The 20596-nt window shown below is 36.5% G+C and overlaps 1 protein-coding gene across 1 annotated transcript in view; it reads left to right on the plus strand.

The window, feature by feature from the left end:
* The first annotated feature begins 2732 nt into the window (after positions 1 to 2732).
* LOC107286727 (cAMP-specific 3',5'-cyclic phosphodiesterase 4D) overlaps positions 2733 to 20596 on the plus strand; it is a 169305-nt gene continuing 151441 nt past the window's right edge. Inside the window, exon 1 of the mRNA XM_015815140.1 lies at positions 2733 to 2853. The gene's annotated coding sequence lies outside the window, so the exon portion shown is untranslated. The remainder of the gene's footprint in view (positions 2854 to 20596) is intronic.

A 20596-nucleotide genomic window follows, 5' to 3' on the forward strand; every position in this document is an offset into this window, starting at 1 on the left:
GCTGTAGCTAAAGAATATAATTTTCTTGTTGCTTTGCAACAATATAAGTTTCCATTAATTCATTCTAAAATGGTATCAACCTTTTTTTTCTAGCTTTATGTCACATATTCATGTTGTGGGTAACTGGGATTTTTTTTAACTTCTATTGTTTCCAGGCCAGGTATCTTATATCCAATATCAGTGCATTTGATTTACCTTTTTTTTAAACTAAAAAAGTGACAGTCAAATACAATAGTCAGAAGCTATTACTTTATGTCAGATTTGAATTTTTGCCAGGCAAAGAAATTCTGTATCATTTTCTGCCCATCTTCCTTCAATTTGGTGAAAAAACATTTCCTTGGAAATTATTTCAAAAGGGAAGAGAATTTAGGTAAATAGGTTATGGTATTCTTGTGCTTATTTAGTGAAATGAAGAGATTAGCCATCAGATATAGGTGAATGTCCTTGATAATTATCTCTCTAGTAGTCAGCAGTCTTCTTATCATCTCAGATTTTAATTCAAATCTAAGAAAAGACATGGGAAGAAGACTTCCCCTTGGCCTATCCTTTTTAAATCCTGATATTTTTTTTAAAAAAAGGATATGACTGACCAATGTAAAGCAACTCTCATTCCCTTTTGAAATGTTATTCCAAATCAAAATTGTAGTATATTTGCATTGAAATTAAAATCAGAGATGGTCTGTCAAAGGCATTAAATTTCGCAGGGAGTTTTGTCATGCAACTGAGTTTCTACAATTTTTGCTGGCAGCTGAATAAACTTGCTATAACACATCTTATAATTTGAGGACTACCCATACAGCTTCATTGCTTTGGTTAACAAATGGGTAAGATAATGCAGATAAACCTGAAGAAAGATGGAAATACTCCCCCCACCGGGCAATAAAAAGGTCACCAACATCTTGAAACAGAGCCCAAGTTCCCTCCTATAAGGATTTTTAAAAAAATATATAAAGCATCTCTAAACCCTTGAGGACTCATGCATGGTCATATATTCTTTGCAGGATCACATTGAAGTCTTGAAAAATGTTGCAGAAATTATGATGTGGGTGACACTGATATAGATGCAGAGAATCTTAAGCCATTGTATAAAACAGCAATGATCCAAAGATCAATTCCCCAATAGTAGAATGTGCTGAAAATAGCAATAGCAATAGCACTTAGACTTATATACCCCGTCACAGTGCATTACAGCTCTCTCTAAGTGGATTACAGATTCAGTATATTGCCCCCAACAATCTGGGTCCTCATTTTACTGAAGGATGGAAGGCTGAATCAACCTCGAGCCTGTGAGACTCGAACTGCCAAACTGCTGGCAGTTGGGAGTCAGCAGAAATAGCCTGAACTATTGCACTCTAACCACTGCGCTACCACGGCTCTTAAATACAACTTATATGGAATAAAATCTAATGGGAAAAATGGGAAAATGCCGTTCTTCCCATGAAAAAATAAAGGTATCTGATCTCCTGCCTTTTCTGTTTGACAATCAATTTTCATTGCTGTAATGCTTAGGAATTTAGCTGGGTTCTTTGTATTCAGTCAAGTTTATAGTGTTGGATTAGGATTCTACTTTTTTAAAATTTTCTTTTTTCTGACTGCTCCTTCTATTTAACAGCCTCTGTTAACTCCAGTTTCTGTCCTTGCTGGGAACAGTTATGCCAATTAGATTGGATCGTTCAGATGAAGTTTGTTCATTTTTGCTAAGAACTCCATGCCAACTGAATATATATATATATTTCATAAAGAAGAGTGGATCAAGTTAAGATATTTAAAAAAATGGGTTAGAAAGCAAAACTTAATGATTCATTCCTACTTTCAGGAGACTATCTCTTAATAATTTATTTCTTTAGGTTATTGCAGAAAGAACTCTTTTTGCCCCGAAATCAACTTTATCTTTTAGTGGCCAGATGTAGGCAGAGTATGCCTGTCTGTTATTTGTTTGTTTTCATATTTATTTGTATCTCGCCATTATTTTTTTTACAAATAACTCAAGGCAGCAACACACCCTTTATTCCTTTCTCCTCCTGTTTTCCCCACAACAACAACCCTGTGAGGGGAGTTGTGCTGAGAGAGAATGTGACTGGCCCAAGGTCGTCCAACTGGCATTAATGGCTAACACAGGACTTGAACTCACAGTCTCCAGTTTTCAAGCCTAGTGTCTTAATCACCAAACCAAACTGGCTCTTTTTAAATACCTATTCCTCCTTACATTGCTAAACGTCAGAGAACAAGAGAGTAGTTTTTGAGACAATTTCTCATCCATCCGTGCCTTTCCAGGTATATTTGGCTTTGATTCCCAAATTTTCATCCATAATCTAGCCCAGTTCTAAAAGTCCCTTTTAATCCAAGTTCCTTCTCTGCAAAATAAATGTTTGTCCCCTTGCTCTTTGAAAACATCTGGTGACAACTATATAAAGATCTGTTTTTGTGCATCAATGAAAAGTATAACAGAAAATCCTGTGTGTTGATTTTGCTCTGTTCTGGTACCTAGTATAAACTTTATCTTATTTCTCAGTTCAGTTAGTGCTGTCAAATATTTTGCTGTTTTAAAATGAAGCTAGTTTCCTTCCCCCCCCCCCACTATGCAGTACAGTATTGGTTCTCCCACCCTGAATCACAAACAAGTTCTGTCTTTCTTTTGTATCCTGTCTAACTGGATACTATTTGCATGACTATAATCCAAAGATAAAATGTAAATTTACTGCACTCTGGCTTGGGATCCTTGCCCATTTACGTACAGCGCAGAAGTTGTATCAGTCTTATGTTGACACTGTTAAATGTCAGGAACTTAGTGAAAGCAGACACATTTTGAACTGAAGAGCTCCCAGGCTATCCGTGCGAGTGAGTCTGTGTGAGGTATGTATTCTGTATTTTATGTCGTTGTCTTAAGCCAGCTGTTCCCAACCTGATATTCTTCAGATGTTGGCTGGGAAGTATAGGAGTTGTAGGGCAGTGCATCTGGAGAATATCACTTTCAGAATAGGGGCCCTGGGCTTTGTTTTTTGACAACTTTTTAACAGGTTAATATCAGTTTATTTAGAATGAGAGTACTTTTCAGAGAGGAACATAATAACCCTTTATAAAGACTAGAAATATCCAAAGCATAAACATCATGGGATGATCTGATGACAACATAGTTGGAATTGTATGATAAAATTGTTATCGGATAGCCTGCTTTTTCCTCTGTTTTAGATCTATTTCTGAAATTTAGTAGACAACATGAAAATGTTTCTTTAGTGATGTCTGTAAGAGAAAGCTATAGATACAAAGTCAAATGGACAGAGTGGACAGTATGTGCTTAATTCTCCTCTAAACTCAGTTTGTGTCACAACAAACAAAACTATGATGAAACAAAGATGAAGCTTCCTTAATCTTCCACCAAAATGAAGAAGACACAAATATACTTTCTCAAGTTCTGAACTTGAGTCTTTTGCTTGGGTTATTGGCTGGGTTCACTTAGTGCACTAAGTAATTGAGCAGTCAGATCTGTTTTGAGCACAATTGGAGGAATTTACATAATGTATTAAAGCATAAACCTCTATTTACAAACCATAACAGCTGGGTTCATTCAACCCATTAAAGCCAAAACGAATAAACTCTTTTGTGGTTTAGTTTGATAGCTATGAAGACTGGTATCCACAGAGTATGAGGGGAATAGCAATGGCACTGCATTTGCTGTGAATCAGTTCAAAGATTTTTTTAATTTTTTAAAAAAACAGCAACTATACTCCAAGTGCATATGCTATTCCAGTCATTTGTAGGATTCTTTCCTTCTTGTAATTTCAGATGTCTGATATATAGCATCTAAAGGATAAGCTGATACATTTTGCTAATCTGTTGTAGCAAAAATTATCAAATACTAATGAGTTTATCGTGGAACAAACTTTAATGAATTATAATCCATTTCTTTTGAAAGTGATATGCTGAACCATTTACCTTCATTTTTTGAGGGTATTGCTGTGATTTGGCCATTCTGATTTTGTCACAGCTGTCATAGATCATAGGATGTTATATGATTTATGAGCCAGGCCATCAGTTTACTGACCTGTCAACACTAAGACCTTTGTGTACTTGGATATGCTGATGCTCAAACTAAGATCTTCTTTGTGCAAAATACGCTCTGTCAAAGTGCTATCTTACCTCCCTAAAACTCTATCTTCTTCTGGCAGCATGGGCTTGTCTGGAAAAAGAAAACTCAGGATTTTCAGACAAATAAAAATATTGTTCCACCAAAACCAACCTAAAACCATAATAATCAAGTGATTACAGCAGATTAGTAAACTGATCTCTCTTTAGTTCCTGTTCTGATCTCACTCACGTTCATAGGAAGGGAGGACTGTGAATCTGAGTTAAGGAAGTGAATGTTCTTTTCTTGAGCAATATATTTTCCATGTCAAGATTGACAAAAGGTTGGTCCAGCCATTAGATAACTAAGAAGCCTGCCTGAAATGGCAAAATATTGCAGGCATTGTAAAAAGTACAGTGATTCATTACCACAAGGCCTATTTTACTTTGTGCCTTCAAATGTGGTGGAAGAAGCATGTTCTGTAGAACGATTTTACTATCTCAGGCAGTAAGAATGTTGTAATATAGTCCAGAGGAAAAAGCAGGCTATCGGATAACAATTGTGTATGTTATGGTGAGACTTCTTAAAATGTTCAAAGTTTAGAGCGTAGAAGTGGGACTTTTCATGAGAGATTACTAGGACTATGATACTCAGCTAAGACCGGTCCCCGAAAGCAGAGGTATCCCCCAACACACCCATACATAAGCCAGCTGAAATTTTATACCACCGGGAAAGCACCTTTCCTTCTCCTTAGGGGAGCAAATAATTTAGGATGCTGGATAAGAAATATTCAATTTCTAGTGTGGGTCAGCTCTGCCTCAGATAGTTGCTTCATGCTAGCTAATGGTGGGGCCATTCTGGCTTTGCATAAAAATGGCGACACTATTCATTTTTCTGTTTACTTAGATAACTGTTCCTTGTACACTTAATACTGTTCTGTTTTATTGGTGTGATTGAAGTCTGCAGACAAAAAAATATATTGGGTGAGTCATCCCTTCTACAGTGCAATAATAATCAGAGGGCATGTTCATGGGATGACTTGCGGCTGAATATAAGAACAGACTCAGAAGAATCCTTCTGTTACAAATCATGAAAAAAATATGTATGTAAAGTTGCGTTTGTCGGTAATGGAAAAACAAAACCATAACTTAATGGTACAGTCCTCAAACGATAAGTGTGACAGGTTTGAAACATCCAGATCAACCATGTCTATTGTTTCATGAGAAATTATTTTCACTAGACTTTGTTTCTTTGCTTTTTCATTTTCCAGATTCATGTAAATCTTTTGCAACAAAAGCAGCATAACACCTTGAAGCACATTTACAATTAACACATTTGTTAGCAGAGAAGCTTTAATGGATCACAAAATGCTATGCAAATAATATCTTCTGTATTCTTAGGCCCTTGAAAGCATTTCTTTAATAGCATCATACAGTGTGAGGATTGGAAAGGACCATGGAGATCATCAAATTTAACCTTCTGTCCCATGGAGCAGTCCACCACTATGGCATCCTTCATGGATAGCCATCCAGCCTCTGATGCATGCCATCGGTGAAAGACATTTCACTATTTATTAAGACAGTGTGTTTCATTCTTTCAGAGAATAGAAAATATCTATTTCTTTGTCATTTAAAGCATTTCTCTTGTCTTGTTTTCAACAGTTCTGTTCCATTTGTCAATACTGCTTCCCTGGAGAACTTGTATGCAGTTAGCCCATGTTCCCATAGTGTTCTCTTTCCAGGTGAATAAATCCAGTCTCCAGGAATTCCTAACAGGTCTCTTATTCCAGGCCCACCCTTGTTGCATTCTTCTGAGTATCCTTCATTTTTTCAAGGCCCTTCCTAAAATGAAGTGCTGAGGGATGAAGACATTTTAAGTGGGAATGGAGAGGTTTGAAGTGGGATGAAGAGATTTTAGGTTGAAATGTTAGAAAAGATAATAACTTACTGAACTTGTTTCTGTTTATTTATTTGATTTCTATAGTCACTCATCTGAACAGGTGACTCTGGGCAGCATACATCATAAATACTAGCTTTGAGAATAGAATAGAATAGAATAGAATAGAATAGAATAGAATAGAATAGAATAGAATAGAATTCTTTATTGGCCAAGTGTAATTGGACACACAAGAAATTTGTCTCTGATGCATAAGCTCTCAGTGTACATGCAAGCAACAAGTGATAAATCACGATCATAATCATAAGATACAATCATCATAAATCATAAGATACAACATTCAATGGTAGTCATTGAATACTAAATAAAAGCAATCAACATAAATCATAAGATACAAACAACAAAGTTATAGTCATAAGATCCTCTTTTGGGCTTCTGCAGTGTACAGGGTTTCAGTGGAAGGCAGGCTGGTTGCAATTGTTTTTTCTGCAGTCCTAACTATCCTTTGAAGTTTATGTCCTGTCTTGTTTGGTTGATGTGCCAAACCAGACAGTTATAGAGGACAAATGACAGACTCAATAATTCCTCTGTAGAACTGTATTAGCAGCTCCTTGGGCAGTCTTAGCTTTCTGAGTTGGCTTGATGACGGGGGAAGTAATTTCTTTATCCCTTTTACATATTTTTCTTCCCTTCCTCTGTCCCTTTTTTTTCACCCTGCACTTTTTACATTTTGTTTTTTGTGTTCTTCTTAGTTTGCATTAGTTTTTTATCTTTGTGTTTTTAAACATCAAGAAAAATAATTACTAAAATGAAGTGCCCAGATTTGGATATGATATTCCAGATGTAGTCTGACTAGTGCAGAAAGAAAGTAATAATGATTTATCTTGACTTTTGTGCTATATGTCTGTTTGTGTGGTCTAGCACTACGTTTTCTTCTTTTGCAGGTGCGTAATGTTGTTGGCTCATGTTCAGATTGTGATCCACCAAGACACACAAATATTTTTCACATGTGCTGCTTCTCAGTATAGTCTCCTCTATCCTATATGCCTTAGAATTTTCCTATTCTTTATATTTGCCCTTGTTCATCCTGCTGGTTTCTGTTCATTGCTTCAGCTTGTCAAAATAATTGTTGAATCTTGATAATGCTCTCTGAGGCAATGTTTCTTAACCTTAGCAACTTTAAGTTTGTAGACTTCAACTTCCAAAATTCCCCAGCTAGTTTTTCCACACAGCTTAACATTTCTGAGGCCCAGAATAGAACTCTACAGTGTTCTGCTCAACACTTCCATCTTAACTGCGAGTTACTGACATACACTTTTTCATTATGATTTTTCAACCAGCTCTGTATCCATCAAAAGTTTGCGTAAATTGGCCCACGTTTCCTTTAGTACAATCTTATAGAAGACTTATCAAATGCTTTAAAAGGATACACTGGGTCCATCAGTTTGCCATGGTCAACTTAAATTGAACAATCTATCCAGAATGGGTTTTTTGGAATGATTTGCTTTGAAAAATGCATGCTGACTTCTACCAAGCAATGCATTCTTTGACATGCACACAACCCAATTGCTTAATAATTGTTCCGGAGTTTTGACCTGTATTAATATCAGTCCGACTGATCTGCATTTAAGTGGGCCCTCTTTTTTTTCTCTCTTTTTGAAGAAATGGTATAAACAATGTTTATTCTTAAATCTGTTGGGATTCTGCTTATCCTCAGAGAGGACCCAAAGGCTTCAATATGACATCTGAAAACTCCTTCAAGACACTTAAATATAATTGGTCTGGTCCTGGAGATTTAAGTTCATTCATAGTAGACAGGCTCGTCTCTGGATTGCTACTTTTTCCTGTTGTTGCTGATTTTGCTTAGATCCATTTGAACACAGCCATCCCTTTGGGGAGAATGTTAAAGGCAAGTATAAGTTGTTCTTTTCCCATCACCTATTAATATCCTGTAATCTTCTAGCAGATGAATTATCCTTTCTTTTTCTTTTTTCTGTGTCACTGACATAGCCAAGAAAATATTTTAGTTACTTTTAGCTTTCCTTGAAAAATCTAACTTTTTTTTAAATTTTGTTCTTTCAAACTTTTCTTTTGCAGATGTTAGCTTCTTGCTGGAACACTTCCTTAGTGATTACATCTGTTTTTCATTTCCTATGCATGTCCCTTTTAACACTTGAGATCTGTTGAAGCTGCTTTCTGCACCCATTCTGCCAAATAATAGATGCTGTATCCATGAATTAAAGCACAACATTGTGATAAAAAACCCAAACTGTTATGGAAGGAATGTATTCCCTATTGATTGACAAATGTTTGTGAAAATTATAACAACAATGGGCTTCCCTTCACTGATTATTTTCAAGTGGAGCCTAAATAGCTATCTAACTTGGATGCTTTAGTTTAGATACCTGTACTGAGCAGATGAGTTGCATTTAGTGACTCCTAATTATTCTTTCCGATTCAACGGAAGGGATAATTCAATGATTCCTTTCTGTCGTTCAAAAGAGAAGGACTGCCAGTTTCCATCAATGTGTGCAGTGCTTGCTGTTTTATTGATGGCCACATGGTTGAGCTATTGCGTAACCTTCCACTATAAACAAAAATTTTGAAAGCTCCGAATTAGAATAAAATTAGCTAGCATCCATGAAAAAAAGTGACAACTGATCTTTGGCTGGCTGGGTTTGGGTCTGGTAAAAAGGCATTGCTGATCGATAGGAATATCAGTAGGATACTCCAGTCCTTATTAAACTTGTGAACAAGTGTCACACAATTCAGGCTGAATAGATAAAGTTGCTTAGATTTGTTGGGGAATAAAGGCTTTTCCAACTTTTGTGAAAGCATGCCGAGAGATGTAATCTAAAAAGTAGGTGGGATTAGAAAAGAAGTAAGTGTAATCAAATTACACAACATTTAAATAAAATTAATTGACTGTCTATATATTTGGTACCTGTATAATAATCTCCCCTTTTGTTCCATTAAAAATAAAAATTCAAAAGTTGTGGGAATGTTTGAAGAGTCTGGGGATGTCACATTAGCTTTTAAAGGTCATTGTATATCCTTGTCCTGGAGATTCATTAGAGCTTTTCTTTGTACCATTTATTTTCTGAAGTGCTGCTCAATTTTTTGAGACATAGTTTGAGGTCCTCTGCATATCTGGAGATTATCTAGCAATGATAGTCTTAACTCACCTAAATCTACCAGACAAAGAAGGCTGCTTTTAGACATTTGAGGAGGTTGACAGAGATTTGCACTCAGACAAGTAGTGATATTCATCAATGCACCTTTTCAAATTGTGTCTTACAATTTATCTTGCGTCTCATGCGCTCTTACCTCTCTATTTCAAAGACTTCCAGGAGAATATTTCTGTATTCTTTATCCTCTGTTTGGAACAACTTACAGGTCACAATCTATCTGCAAGGTCAAACCATAAGAAACCAAGCAGAGAAATCATTAGCAGTTAGCAGCTGGATAGTAATGGGACAATTAGATGTTATGACTTTTTTTTTTAAGCCCAATATATTTTGGGGAAGGGTGGTAGTTGCATGATTCATGTGGTGCCTGAAAGCTGAAGTAGTGTCAGGGCTAAGATACTGCAGATACGACATGGCATCAACAAAGCAATCAAGCTGGAAGTAGCAATTTTATATGTAAAATATGCAGTGAACACAGTGGTGGGATTCAGCCAGTTCGCACCAATTCGGCAGAACCGGTAGCTAATGTTTTGTTGTCCAGGCCCAGAATGGACTTCCGGAAGCAGCATCCACACAGAGAAACGGTTGTTCACATATTTGAATCCCACCACTGAACAGGTTAATCAAGAAGCTATCATTATTGTAGTCTAACATCTAAATTGTAACAAGTCTGTTTGATGATATCTACATTGATGATAAAGAAATATGCACACTATAGGTTGCCAGAAAGGAGTTGCAGTTTGTTTTTCTTCAGTCCATCTTTTCATGCCACCAATTAGATTATGTTGTTTGTATACATTCAACTGAATATTCATGTAAAGTATATAGAAATAAAGTGATGCTATCTTCTTAAAATAAATGTTAAGGGCCACAGTAAAATAGATGCTTACAACAATCATTTTTAGAGGAGTTGTTTAGACTGGAGTTGCTTACAGAATATGTTAAGAATTCTGATAGTTATTTTGTTTTGTGTTATTTTTCATTGCACTATCATATGATCTTCAGTGAAGTCCTGAAGACCTGGCTCTGCCAGTTGGCTTGGAGCCCCAATTCAGGAGTATCATGCTGGAGGTAGTTAATGGACAAATAGCAGATCCCACCTTACCCCCTGCATACCCTGCTCTCTCCCTCCCCATCTTTTTACTATAATTTTAATCACAATTTATATTTTTATTAGTACTAGAGATACATATCTTTGCACAGTTCTATTGCTTTTAAACTTTTAAGCTGCCCAGAGCTGCCTTGTAGCAAGATGGGCACAAACAAATTTAATAAATAAATAATTAAAAACCCCAGAACAGGGAAATAGGAAAGTGATAATTCATTTTGCACAGCAGACTGCTTTCAGAATTATCTTACTTGCTTCTGTATTAGAGCTTTTGAATCCTGTGTGATTTCTTTATATTCCATAAAATCCTCTCTTCTGCTTATTACGTTAGGTTACTTTTAGTTTCCCAAATGAACAAAATGCTTTTTTGGAAATGAACAAAAGCATGCTTCACATCTTCTGAAGCATTTTATTAATGCTAGATTAGAAAGCTGATTAGATGATATTTGGGATCCAGTTATGTCTGAATTCAGCAGTAGAAGAGGACAATGGAGAGAATAGTTTTCTTTTTAAAACAGAGAAAAAAATTCTTTATTGTAGAAATTAGTTCTTCACAAAGAGAATTTTCTCTTTGTTTTTGCTATTATCTGTGCCTAGTGATGAAAATTAAGATATTTTCCCTTCTATATCCTCTTTTTGCTGTCAAACAAAATTTTAAAAATTCCTAAGCACAAATACCGGTAATTTTGGATCTTTCATTAATTGCTTTCTATGTAATATACAAATTAATCTGTAGAAAGACCCATGGAGGACTGTGCCCTGATTGAAAGTCCAGTTTTAAGATAATGAAAGTTGCCATTTACAAATAACACCAACTAGATGGATGAAATTAGCATAGTTTTCGCCATCATGTCTTTCAAAAAGCATACGAGTATAATGAAATTCTTCTGGTTGGAATATGGATTTCAATTAATGGAGGTGGCCAAGGGATTATCTGCTTTATACCCAATCTATCTACCATTCCTATCTCTCCCATGAATTCGGCTTGCCTGCTTGAGCAGGGAGTTCAACTAGAGGACCTCCAAGGTCCCTTCTAATTCTGTTATTCTGAGTTTGTTCAATCCCCCTTGAAAACTGTTTAACTTAATTAAAAACATCTGATATAAAATCATCACTGCATCTTTTGGCAATAACTATGCATTATTGAACTTTTCAGTAAGGCATGCATGGTAACATCCATCAAAATAATTTTTAAACATTAAAACAGAGACCCAGAAAATAGCTAACAGTGTAAAACAAATACAAATATTGTGTATTTGTACAAATTATCCTAAATAACCCTACCATTAGGCAATCGCCCTAGGCAACAGTAGCAGCCTAAAGTCTGCTTTTTCTGGGTCTCCTCTATCATTCATGTCTCTGTGCTCTAGTTATGTTGTACCATGGGTCATTTCCTGTAACCCTTAAGCTAACCAGCTGCCTCTGTGCACAGTGTAAGCTTCTGTCCCACAGCCAGTATAGAAGCAAGGTTAGCTGCCAATCCAGTTGGTTTTTAGACATAGAGGTTGGAGCCATCTTGGCCTTTCCCTCAGGCAGCACAATCTCCTGGCCATCGTGAACAATAACAATCCTATTAAAAATGAAGCCAACTTCCATAACCAAATAAAAATTAATGTCATTTATCTTTGTGAGCCAATGGCTTGTTCTTAATTTCTGATAATCCAAAGAAGGTTTTTGCACCAGCACCAATAGAAAATGGCTCTACATATAAAATAACAATGTAATGAATTCTGATTGAGGCATTTCTCTGAAGTTGTTTGATTGCAAGCTTTTTTGTTGCCTGAATTGACCCTCTGAGCTTCACTTGTTGCTTGCAAAGTTGGATGATAAAAAGTAACAGCCGTTCAGGTACAAGGGCTCAGAACAAATGAAATCTCTGCTTGCTTCAAGCAGGACCAGTGGAGGTGTTAGGTGTTCATGCTGGCAGTTATTATTTGTTCCAGGCTCATGTCTACCAGGGAAACAGGCAATGCTAGGTTACGAAAAGTGTTCCATTAATTTCCCTTGCTAGCAATATTCCACAGAGTTAAACTGAAGAGTGATGCTGTATCTGCCTATTCTTTGTGGACAGATATGGGGATGAGGAAATTTAGTACATTCATTTTCTCTATTTCCCCAGAGCCAGATTAAAATAGAATGCATACGTTATGTCAATCAATCATAAAACAAAAAATTGTTAGCAAAACCCTAACCACATAAGTCTTAATGCAACGTGTCTACCCAGGCAATGTCTTGCAGATTTGTATTACCTCCCTCAATGCCTTTTAATAAACTATATATCAGTGTCAGCATGACTATCAAATATATAAAAAATTATGTTGCCACATTTCTTAAATGTTAATAAACTTGTTAATAAAATGAGGCAAAATGCTCTTTTTTTAAAAAAAATAATGGAGTGACTATAGAGCCTAAATAGAAATAGGAGGAAAGGGCCATTCAAAGTCTGTTCAGTAATTAAAAGATAGAAATCTGCAAAAGGCAATAAAAATAAATTGGTTAAAGAATAAACTGAAGAATTATTTAAATATTTTTGGTTTCCCCATGCATTCCTGTTTTCTGGGTCACTGACTTAGGTGGAAAAAAACAATCAAGGAGAAACTATACATAAGAACAGAATGCAAAATCAACACCACCCCCAGGGCCCTTGTCGAAATTCTTGTTTAATAATCTTTCCAACCCAATAGAAAGTCATAAAGAAATATGACAAGGGGCTAAGGACTATTTTTGGAAGCAGGATAATAAAAAACAGAATGAAACCAAAATCGCTGTGGGAGAACAAGTTGAATCTGTCTGTCTGTCTATCTTGTGTGTCCATGTAGCTGTCTATCTTGTGTGTCCAATGCTACATGGATGAGGCAAGAGATTGATGGAGACCACTTTTGAATTGGCTCATAAACCTTGAGTCCATCAAAAGGTAAGGGTTAATTATATGAAAATCTTCCATCTGCAAATACATTAATGTTACAGCACAGTGCTAAGCAGAGAGCATTGAATTACAAGGCTGGTCTTTCCATTTGGCATAGTAAGGTGACTATCTGAGACAAGTGAATTTGAGCATCGTTAAAGGACTGCCGATAGTTGGTTATTACTGTTTTTTTTTAAACTCTTGGGGAAACTACATCAGGAGTCAGAATCATTCAGTTCACATGGTTATTCTATACCAATGATGGCAAACCTTTTAGAGACTGAGTGCCCAAACTGCAACCCCAAACCCACTTATGCATCGTCGAGTGCCGGGTGGGTGTGGCCCATTGGCTGGGTATGGCCCATTGGGTGGGTGTGGCCCACTGGGTGGGCGTGGCTGTAGTGGTAATGGCAGACTGGGTGGGACTAAAAAGTTCAATCAATTCCAACTTTGCAAGGTCTTTTTTTTCCCCGTGAGAAGTTGAAATTGACTGATTGAACCTTTTTTTTTTTTTGCACATGGCAGCAGAGGCCTAAAGTGAAAAGGTTTTATAAAATCCAGCTGAAGGCCTAGGACTGGGACAACGCGTGTGTGCCCACAGAGAGGGCTCTGAGTGCCGCCTCGGGAGAGGTGCTCTATACCTCTATACAGTGGTATAGAGCACCACCGCTCTATACCTTGGCTGGACTTGCTTCTCTGCAAGTAACTCTTAATGGACTTTTGATGATTAGGTATGAATGATGAGGCTTTAAAACTTCCTTATAGATAAGAGATGAGATATGGGAAGAGATTTTATGTTGTAATATCAGAGAAAGTGATGTTATTGTCTTGATGAAGAGAGGGGTAATTTCTTTAGATAATGCTTTTCTTTTTTTCTTATTTTTTTCTCCGCAATTTTTCTTTTTATATTTTTCTTAGTTTGTATTTTTTTTTGCACCTGTAAGCAATAATAAAAATTATAAAAAGAAGTTGTAGTTTAGCAACAAGTAGAGTGTATATAGTTTTCTCATCCACAAGTTATTTGGTAATAAGCAAGAGGTTTGAAAGAAAAGGGTTTAAAGACATAAGTGTGATTGACTTTGTTTTTGAATGGTGATGGCACAATATGTGGTGGTTGCAAAATAGGACTGAAGAAACGTCTATGGAGATTCTCAGTCATCCAGGTCATAGTTATCCCAAAGGTGCTTTTTCATGAGGCAACTGGACTTTCTTGTTTTTCTTTGAAGAAGTTCTCATCAACTCTTAGATAAGAAGCGAAATGTCTTCAAAGAAAAACAAGAAAGTCCAGTTGCCTCATGAAAAAGCACCTTTGGGAGAACTGAAGAAAGGTACTGCAGTGTGTAGGCACTTTTGACTGGATCCTAAAATGAAATGGGAACAGTTGCTCATACACAAATTTAATGCAACAAGGTAAATTAAATTAAATTCTGAATGTGGTGAACTGAGTTATACTCACTTTCTGAGCACCATATTCCCATTATGCAGTGGAAGCAACAGAGTATGATTTTTTAAAAATGAATTATGTATCTCAGAAATGAGTCAAAGAAGAAGTTGGATTCTGGCAAATATTTCTATCAAGTGTGATTTATTATGTAATTAAAATCAAGATTTAAAGAATAGTCCAAGCAGCATCTAAACTCAAGGAAAAGATGATTGTGTATAAATTAGCCAAGAAAGACAGGATAAGATTGTTTAAAAAAAAATCTGGGGACCAGTTATATCTAAAAGATTGGTGAGTAGCATAGGCAGCCTAGATGTTAAATGAGAAAGAAATTTGAGAAGACTGAGATTGTTTTCCCTCAAGATATTTACAATGTCTCAGCATGTACCTTTTTCAATGTGAAAAGAGCTCATAAATTCTAAACGAAATTCTTATCATGCTTTCAGCAGGAGTTTATTAGCTTTCCTCCTTGAATATTGCCTCTACCTTTAGAAAACTGAACCTACTAGATTGTAAGAAATCACATTGGCAAGTGCCAGAAATTAACTATGGGACTAGAGATGCTTTTAGAATAGACCAAAATGAAGAGGACTCTACAGCAGCGGTCCCCAACTCCCGATCCGTGGACTGGTACCAGGCCACGGCATGCCAGCAACCAGTCCGCAAAAACAAGCAAAGCCCCATCCATGGGATGCAGGCAGCACACAAAACTACACACTCTCCGGTTCATGGAAAAACCTTTCTCCGTGGAACTGGTCAAACAGAAACCTTTTAGAGTTTGAGTAAATAAAGTGACTAGCCAGAGAAGTTGGGTCCAAACTCATAGCCAGGGAGATGTTCCAAGCTACTGCATCTTCTGTAAACTCATTAAATATGGCAGGTAGGTTCATGGGTCAAGTCCTATTCATTTGGGAACTGAGGCTATTTCTCCTCCTACTGTCCATATCGTTTTGTAGCAGCTGGTTCTGCATCATCTTATTTCCTGAGTACTGGCTTCATTTCCCAGCTCAGTTTATTCTCTTCCTCATTGCTCTTTCTGTTCAGCTTACTATTCAAACTGTCCTTCCATGCCCTTTCACAGATTCTAATTTCTAGGCAGGCTTGAGCTGTGCCACATCTCAATTAAGCCTTGCCTGAAAAGAAGCAATGGGTGAGTCAGAGGACAAGTCAGGATGGCTCTATTCCTCCCTAACTCCTATTTAGATTCAAGGACAAAGTGAATTTTATAAATTTTGCTCTCATATTTAAAGTAAAATTTATGACATCAGAAAGAGAAGATGGGAATAAGAGCCCAAACCAGAATACTTTAAGGCAAATAATAGACCATGGACACCCATGGAGATGGATGAGTCTGCTTTGTCTTATGTGGGTTTTTTATTTTTTACAGTTCTATCAAGTTTATAAAAAAAAATGAAATGTGACTGTATTGCTTTGTGTTTTCTTACAAATGATTTATTGAATGAAATTCTCAACTAACGAACAGCATATAATGGAAAAATGTTTCAATTATTTCCTTTTCCAAGAAATCGGCCTTCAAATCACCTGCTGATTCTTTGATGCTTGGCTAATTCACTGGTCTCCCACAAGCCCAGCAAAATGGGACAGCATTTGCTCTTTGGATCATTATAGTCGGCAACATCTTAAAGATAAAGTTGTTGCTGAATGCAGTTCTCCAATTTCTAACATGTTTCCTTCCCTACAAGAGAAACATTTATTCATCTGTAAATACCCAATTTTCACTTCCCCACATTTTCTCACTTCTTGCAAGTTTTTTAAAAGGTTTTTTTTTAAAGGTATGTATTTGTCCAATGATATAGGCTCCAGGTCCCTGGTCTGAGACAGCCCAGGAAAGAATTTTCCTAGTGATGTCTTAAAGCCAGGAGGTAAAGGAGAGGAATATATGCAGCAACAGCACATTCAGATGAAATTCTTAGTTACCTGATAGCTGGGAACTATGTACTTCAACCTTGGGGATGTTAGCGGAATTTTCCTTTGAATAAAAGCAGCCTGTCAAATAGATTGCCAAAAGTACAAACTTCATAAAATTTTATTATATCATGGAAATGGTATGGGGGAAATAGGGCAATGAGACGCAACCAAGTGAACAGTCATTTAAAAGGCAAGCTTAGCCTGCAACTGGAATTTGGGTGGATCAAGAGACACAGAAGAGGCCCTTTGTACAAGTGGACCTCAACTTATGACCACAATTGAGGCCAGAATTTCCATTGCTAAGCAAAGCGGCTATTAAGTGAGTCACACCCAATTTTACAATCCTCTTTGCCATGGTTGTTAAGCAAATCACTGCAGTTAAGTGAATCACAAAGTCATTAAGCGAATCCAGCTTCCTCCCTGGATTTTCTAGTTAGAAGCTGGCTGGGAAGGTCGCAAATGGTGATCATGTGACCCTGGGATGATGCAGCCATTGTAAATCTATGCCAGTTGCTAAATACCTGAATTTTGGTCATGTGACCGTGGGGATGCTGCAACAGCCGTAAGTATGAGGATAGATGGCAATTCACTTTTTCCAGTGCTGCTGTAACTTTGAACAGTTGCTAAACAAATGGTTGTAAATCAAGGACTACCCGTAATTTTTGGGCTGTAAAGGAGATGGGGGATGAGGAGACAGGTAGTTTCAGACTTGCAAAATTCTGTTACTGTAACCTTACAGTGAAGTAGAATTAGCTAATCTGGTCATGTCTCCTGTCTGATCTACCTCCTAAGGCTAGCAATTATTACTTCTGTATTTAGTTTGAAAAGCGTATCCCATTCTTTTTATTTTCATGCATGTGAGTGTGTCTACTCCTGCGTCACTCTTTCTTACCAAATACACACATTTATCTGATAGGAAAAGGGAGAGATTTCCCCCTTGCATTTGCTGATAAGAGTAGGAAAAGCTGTTGAAAATAAAGTAATGGTCAGAAAATGCAAATGGTCTGCAAGTATTCCTGTTGAACATATTGAATGCCTTTGAAGATTGTCTTGAAGATTAATTGTTGTGCTTGAAAGGTGTTAAGAGTTTCACCTGGAGCTCTTCAATTAATCTCTCTTTCTCTCTCTAGGAATCCCACCCATATGCAGGTGCTGGTAGAAAAGAATGAAGCTCAGCCAGTTAAGCTGCTTTTATTGTAGATACAAGATACCCTAGTAATGAAGAAGGTTAGATATTGCAGAATCAAAGAACCAGTAATCTATTTACAAAAAAATCCAGAGTTTTAATGTTGCTTTTCTTTCTCAGGCCCTTACATGGTGCTACTTGTTCATTTTTTAGCTTTGTCAGTGATTCCCAACCTTTTCTATACCCCGCACTCCTAGAACACTTCTGATATATTCTCACACCCCTTACAAAAGTTCGAAATAATGGCAAATTATGCATATATGCTATAATTTTGAAAACCCAAGTTTTCGCACCCCCTGGAATATCATCTCGCACCCCTGGTTGGGAACCCCTGACCTAAGTGGAAAACTCTTTTCCTTCCATTTTCTGTCTATGTATCACCTTTCCTTTTCCTGATCATTATCCAGTTTTGTTTTCTCCTTGTTTCTAAGTAGCTACCCCTTCTACTTTCTACCATCTACATTCTGTTTTTTTTCCATCCTCTTTTTCTGCTGAAAAGAGAAAGAGAAATGTCTTTGTAGAATACTACAAAGACTGTTTGGGTATATGGGTATATGAGAGCAAATATATAAATATGAATACATTAATTTTATGGATGAGATATCTTATTTCTGAGGTCTTGTTTTAACCAATAGCTATTCTTTTAGTATTTTTTGTCTCAATCTGTTCTTTTTTTTTCTTTTTGAATGTGATCTTTGGCAAATATATAAACAATGTACACCTGCACAAGTGAAATACTTATTGGAGAGATATATGTGTGAATGGTTTCAGGCAGGGTGACAAAATGGAAAAGCTGGACATTGCACAGTATCTTTTTCTGTGTTTGTGCTCAAGCTTACAAGAGCCACATCCAGTTGTATTCTCTGTCTTGAAGATGGCAGAAAGTGGGCTATTATTTAGAGTTTGGAATAGAATAGCGCCGAGAGCTTAATAATAAACACAAAGAATGTTGGACCAGTCATTTGATTTATCTTCATCCTGTTACTTGACATTTAATAGAAGTAATGTTTGAACTGGATCCATTTCAAAATTCATGATACCAAATTATATGAAAAAATGTACTTTTAGAGGTACAGACTACTGTTTGACAATGCAGTTCTCAAGTGACGCATATATTACCTAACACTAAGTAACCAGATACAATAGGAACTAACAGCCTCGGGGTTTTTTAATGGATGCTGTACAGCAGTGCTTCCCAACTTTTTCTATACCCCGCACCCCTAGAACACTTCTGATATATTCTCACATCCCTTACAAAAGTTTGAAATAACAGCAAATTATGCATATACACTATAATTTTGAAAACCTAAGTTTTCGCACCTCCTGGAATATCATCTTGCACCCCTGGTTGGGAATCCCTGCTCTACAGCCATCACATGAACTGAAGCTTACTGGCATTTAGCAAAGATTATTATTATACTTCCAATTGGCTACCATGAATGATGAACAGAAAATAGCATGCTTTCTGATGTACTGGAGCAAGCATTCTTAGTGTATATAGTACATTTACACTCATGGATGAAGAAAGAAATTATTTAAAGTCTTATCACAAAACATTTTGACTTATTGTGCCACAAAAATATATACTGTAGGAAATATCTATCTTCAGTCACGCAAGGAGATAATTGAAGAATTTGTAACAAACTTAAAACTTGTGATTAAGTCTTATGATCTTGGGATGTTGAATGAATCTTTGATGTAAAATCAAACTCTTTGAGGCATAAGAAACAGAAGGGTGCAAGGACAATTACTTAAGAGTGGTGAATGTGTCCCTACAAAATGGTTTTGTTATATGGCAAATGGCAGAACTCACTAACGGTTGAAAGCTTGGGACATAGCAATGATAAATACTCCAATATTGACAGTCACCCACAATAAAGATGAATGGAAAGGAAAGGCTTGTTTCTAAGCTGGTCAAACAGCTGGGAAACAAGCCAGATTGTATACAAGCAATGCAGTCAATGTGGTACAAATAACTATATAAACAATGTCCAGCATCAGGCACAGATAGCACAATGTGGAAATTACATGAGTAAAATGTGCGAAACTAAAAAATATATATTAAGAAATATACACAGCAATGCCAAAGGACACTAAAGAAGGCTGTTTTCTCCTATGCTCAATCAATGTGGCACAGTGAGAAATTGGAATGGTGCCATGATTAAAAACAAAACTGAAAGTTAAAACTGAATAGAAGAAAGAAAGAATTATTTTCTGTACTAGAAATACAACTGAATGGGATCATTTCATGGGTATTCATAATTCACAAAAAAGATGGAAAACTAACAATTTGCCTAGGCCTTGAGAATTCAAAGAGACCATTACCATAGTTAATAGAAATAGATATTTTCCAAGTTGGCACATCAATGAAGAAAGACTCAACCATGTATATCTTAATATGCCATACAATCAGTATAGCTTTAATTACATGTTTGTTATGTTCATGACACTCAACAACTGATACAATATTCCAGGATCCATAATATACGTATATGAATGAGATATTTGTAAGTGGTACCATAGAAGGAGAATATAGTTACCAATTAAAATTGGTACTAGAAAACGTCAGGTCTTCAAATGTTAAACTGAACAAAAGCAAACATTGTTTTAAAGTTCAGGAAATGCTAATGAAATGTGGCATTAAACCAGAGCAGGCTAAACTAAAGGCAATTGTAATAGGCCAGAAAGAGATTCATAAGATTATGGGAATGGTAAATTATGGCCCAAAATTCATTCCATGCATGTTAGCCTACATCAAAATTGGAGGGCATTTTCTATACATGACAAGGACCTAAATAACATCAAGAATATTCTGAATATAACATTTATTATGGATTGGATGGGGGTTATTTTAATCCAGGAAATGATTGGTTGATAGTT

This window comes from Protobothrops mucrosquamatus, unplaced genomic scaffold (genome assembly GCF_001527695.2).
Source record: "Protobothrops mucrosquamatus isolate PMUCROS unplaced genomic scaffold, P.Mucros_1.0 scaffold318, whole genome shotgun sequence".
NCBI lineage: Eukaryota > Metazoa > Chordata > Lepidosauria > Squamata > Viperidae > Protobothrops > Protobothrops mucrosquamatus.